The following is a 5,735-nucleotide window of genomic DNA, read 5'->3' on the forward strand; positions in this document are numbered from 1 at the left end:
AAAATAAATAAAAATAAAAATAATTAAAAAAAACCCTCTTCTCCAAAGCATTTTTAACTTCCCTTTGAAAAATGTATTTTTGACTTCTTTTTTAAAGTTAAGATAGCCCTAAAGTATCTAGGTTGGTTCAGTTTAGCAGTCCTGCTCACAATCCCATGTCTGTCAACAGCTGTCTTTTGCTCATCAGCATTCAAAATCAACACAATACTACGTATAACCCAGACTCCCTGTGTGTTTCCCATCTTCTGTGGCTCTTTTCTTTTCTATTACTTTTACTCTCTTTAAAGACTTTATTATTTTTTAAACTATTTCTTTCTATGACTGTCTATACACACACTCTTTCTTTCTTAAGCCTATGCACATTGTAAAGCACCCTGGAACCTGCTTAGAGATTTGCTCCGTCTGGACCTCTCCTCCTTTTTGACCACAAGAGCAAACTTTAAACTGCTAAGCTACACCTGAATCCTTCCTGCAGCTCACAACTCTCAACCCCACTTCTTGGGTTGTGAGAGCCAAGCTTAAAGCTCATGCCGCCCAGGTAGGTGACTGAGAACTACATTCAACCTTCCCAGAGATCTAGAATGCTTGAGCTGCCCAGGTTTTATTTAGCTTGTACTTTCTATTTGGTGCTACCCCCGCTGTCTAAACAGTAGCACTTGTCAAAGCAGATGTGTCCTCTTTTGTCAGCTTTCTCAGGCCCTATATGGAAATGTGGGGCCCGTGTTGGGCACCAAACTGTCATCGGTTGTTTTTTACTCTTTTGCTCATTCTGGGGCCTGCTACCCGGCTCCCAAATAAAACTCACGGAGTCTTCAGCTTGTTTCTAGCTGGCTTTTCTTAAACTATCCCATCTACTTTTGGCCTCTGGGCTTTTTTCCTTTCTTACTTCGGTGTATCTTGTTTTCACTCTTACTCCGTGGCTGGCTGTGTGGCTGGGTGGCTGACCCCTTCTTTTCTTGCTTCTAGATCTCTTCTTCCCAGATTTTTTCTATTCATTCTCTCTGCCTGCCAACCCCGCCTATCCTTTCTCCTGCCTAGTTATTGGCTGTTCAGCTCTTTATTAGACCAATCAGACGTTTTAGACAGGCACAGTAACACAGCTTTATAGTTAAACAAGTGCAACATTAAAAGCATGCAGCTTGTCTTTGAATCTTAAACAAATTTCCCACAGCACAAACAAATGTAATCATCTTTAACTAATAATCTGCAATAGCTCTTTCATAATACCCAGAAATTGGAAACAGCCCAGATTCCCATCAAATGATGACTAGATAAATAAAATGTGATACATTTACACAATGGAATATTATTCAGCAGTTAAGAAAAATGAAATTATGAAGTTTCTGGGTAAATAGATGAAGCTAGAAACAATTGTTTTGAATGATTAAGCCCAGACCCCCACAAAAAATATTGAATATTGAATGCTTTCTCTTATAAGTTAACTTTTAAGCTTTAGACATGTGTGTCTCAATCCAAATAACCGTAGAGGATAGGTAACTAGTAAGAGACCATGGGGAAAGGAGAACCTTCCAAGGAAGAAGAAATAGAATACAGTGCTATAAAAAGATAAAAGGGAAACTAGAGTAGGAAGACGGAAAGGCAGGGTAAAGGAAGAAATATGAGGAGAGACAACTAACAGTAAAAACCTGTTCTATGAGAGAGAAGTCATACTTGACACCGTTAATGAGGTCAAGAGCCTGAGACTAGATAGGTCATGGCTTAAGGGAAAGCCTACTACTATTATTCTGCTAAAGAAATATAACAATGAAGTGACTCCTAACTGCAGAGCTCTACACCCATAAATCAATGCATCACTCCTCCCTCATCAGAGAGGCTTCTTCTTGAAGTAGATGGGAATGAAGACAGAGATCCACATGTAGACAGAATATTCTTTTTGAGTTGCTAGCCAGATGCAGAATAAGTGGGATAGGCACTAGCCAGATGCAGAATAACAGTGATGGCACTAGTCAGACGCAGAATAACAGGGATGGCACTAGCCAGACACAGAATAACAGGGATGGCACTAGTCAGATGCAGAATAACAGGGATATCACTAGTCAGATGCAGAATAACAGGGATGGCACTAGTCAGATGCAGAATAACAGGGATGGCACTAGTCAGACACAGAATAACAGGGATGGCACTAGCCAGACACAGAATAATTGGGATAGGCACTAGCCAGATGCAGAATAACAGTGATGGCACTAGTCAGATGCAGAATAACAGGGATGGCACTAGTCAGACACAGAATAACAGGGATGGCACTAGCCAGATGCAGAATAACAGGGATGGCACTAGTCAGACACAGAATAACAGGGATGTCACTAGTCAGATGCAGAATAACAGGGATGGCACTAGTCAGACACAGAATAACAGGGATGGCACTAGTCAGATGCAGAATAACAGGGATGGCACTAGCCAGATGCAGAATAACAGGGATGGCACTAGCCATATCTACAATAACAGGGATGGCACTAGTCAGACGCAGAATAACAGGGATGGCACTAGTCAGACGCAGAATAACAGGGATGGCACTAGTCAGATGCAGAATAACAGGGATGGCACTAACCAGACGCAGAATAATTGGGATAGGCACTAGCCAGATCTAAAATAACAGGGATGGCACTAGTCAGATGCAGAATAACAGGATGGCACTAGTCAGATGCAGAATAACAGGGATGGCACTAGTCAGACACAGAATAACAGGGATGGCACTAGTCAGACGCAGAATAACAGGGATGGCACTAGCCAGACACAGAATAATTGGGATAGGCACTAGCCAGATCTAAAATAACAGGGATGGCACTAGTCAGATACAGAATAACAGGGATGGCACTAGCCAGATGCAGAATAACAGGGATGGCACTAGTCAGATGCAGAATAACAGGGATGACACTAGTCAGATGCAGAATAACAGGGATGGCACTAGCCAGATCTACAATAACAGGGATGGCACAGGTCAGACACAGAATAATTGGGATAGGCACTAGCAAGATCTAAAATAACAGGGATGGCACTAGTCAGATGCAGAATAACAGGGATGGCACTAGTCAGACGCAGAATAACAGGATGGCACTAGCCAGATGAAGAATAACAGGGATGGCACTAGCCAGACACAGAATAACAGGGATGGCACTAGCCAGACGCAGAATAATTGGGATAGGCACTAGCCAGATCTAAAATAACAGGGATGGCACTAGTCAGACACAGAATAACAGGGATGGCACTAGTCAGACACAGAATAACAGGGCTGGCACTAGCCAGACGCAGAATAATTGGGATAGGCTCTAGCCAGATCTAAAATAACAGGGATGGCACTAGTCAGATACAGAATAACAGGGATGGCACTAGCCAGATGCAGAATAACAGGGATGGCACTAGTCAGATGCAGAATAACAGGGATGGCACTAGTCAGATGCAGAATAACAGGGATGGCACTAGCCAGATCTACAATAACAGGGATGGCACTAGTCAGACACAGAATAATTGGGATAGGCACTAGCCAGATCTAAAATAACAGGGATGGCACTAGTCAGATGCAGAATGACAGGGATGGCACTAGTCAGACGCAGAATAACAGGGATGGCACTAGGCAGATGCAGAATAACAGGGATGGCACTAGCCAGACACAGAATAACAGGGATGGCACTAGTCAGATGCAGAATAACAGGGATGGCACTAGTCAGACACAGAATAACAGGGATGGCACTAGTCAGATGCAGAATAACAGGGATGGCACTAGCCAGATGCAGAATAACAGGGATGGCACTAGCCATATCTACAATAACAGGGATGGCACTAGTCAGACGCAGAATAACAGGGATGGCACTAGTCAGACGCAGAATAACAGGGATGGCACTAGTCAGATGCAGAATAACAGGGATGGCACTAACCAGACGCAGAATAATTGGTATAGGCACTAGCCAGATCTAAAATAACAGGGATGGCACTAGTCAGATGCAGAATAACAGGGATGGCACTAGTCAGACACAGAATAACAGGGATGGCACTAGTCAGACGCAGAATAACAGGGATGGCACTAGCCAGACGCAGAATAATTGGGATTGGCACTAGCCAGATCTAAAATAACAGGGATGGCACTAGTCAGATACAGAATAACAGGGATGGCACTAGCCAGATGCAGAATAACAGGGATGGCACCGGTCAGATGCAGAATAACAGGAATGACACTAGTCAGATGCAGAATAACAGGGATGGCACTAGCCAGATCTACAATAACAGGGATGGCACTAGTCAGACACAGAATAATTGGGATAGGCACTAGCCAGATCTAAAATAACAGGGATGGCACTAGTCAGATGCACAATAACAGGGATGGCACTAGTCAGACGCAGAATAACAGGGATGGCACTAGCCAGATGCAGAATAACAGGGATGGCACTAGCCAGACACAGAATAACAGGGATGGCACTAGCCAGACGCAGAATAATTGGGATAGGCACTAGCCAGATCTACAATAACAGGGATGGCACTAGTCAGACACAGAATAACGGGGATGGCACTAGTCAGACACAGAATAACAGGGCTGGCACTAGCCAGACGCAGAATAATTGGGATAGGATCTAGCCAGATCTAAAATAACAGGGATGGCACTAGTCAGATACAGAATAACAGGGATGGCACTAGCCAGATGCAGAATAACAGGGATGGCACTAGCCAGACACAGAATAACAGGGATGGCACTAGCCAGACGCAGAATAATTGGGATAGGCACTAGCCAGATCTAAAATAACAGGGATGGCACTAGTCAGACACAGAATAACAGGGATGGCACTAGTCAGACACAGAATAACACGGCTGGCACTAGTCAGACACAGAATAATTGGGATAGGCACTAGCCAGATGCAGAATAACAGGGATGGCACTAGTCAGACACAGAATGACAGGGATGGCACTAGTCAGACGCAGAATAACAGTGATGGCACTAGCCAGATGCAGAATAACAGGGATGGCACTAGCCAGACACAGAATAACAGGGATGGCACTAGCCAGACGCAGAATAATTGGGATAGGCACTAGCCAGATCTAAAATAACAGGGATGGCTCTAGTCAGATGCAGAAAAACAGGGATGGCACTAGTCAGACACAGAATAACAGGGATGGCACTAGTCCGACGCAGAATAACAGGGATGGCACTAGTCAGACGCAGAATAATTGGGATAGGCACTAGCCAGATCTAGAATAACAGGGATGGCACTAGTCAGATGCAGAAAAACAGGGATGGCACTAGCCAGATGCAGAATAACCTGGAGGCGAGGTAACAGGTGAATGGAAGAAAGCAGGTTTAAAAATACAGCTTAATGTTAGTTCTAAGAGGTACTTAGAAACAAGCCAAAGCTAAGGCCTAGCTTTCATAATTAACAAGTCTCCATGTCATTTTTTCATGAGATGGTGGCACAAAAAGAAAAGTTCATTTACATAAAGTGCAGATGCAGAATAACAGGGATGGCACTAGCCAGATGCAGAATAACTGGGATATGACCTACCTTGAAGGTTGGACCTACCCTTCAAGTTACAGTGAATAACACTTTCAAAGTTCATGATATCACTTCATTTTGTCTCTAGAATTTTGAGTCCTTTGTAATAACTTCCTCGTTGCATCATGATCATGAAAATGTCTGAACCAGTTGTAAGAACATTGATCTAAGTCTTGTAGGCATTAGCTAGTATCTTTTGAGGTGGGAAAAAGAATGGATGCCCCAATGTTACAGAGG

This window comes from Microtus oregoni, unplaced genomic scaffold (assembly GCF_018167655.1).
Source record: "Microtus oregoni isolate MIOR12 unplaced genomic scaffold, Mior012 000059F_ref0000304, whole genome shotgun sequence".
Lineage (NCBI taxonomy): Eukaryota > Metazoa > Chordata > Mammalia > Rodentia > Cricetidae > Microtus > Microtus oregoni.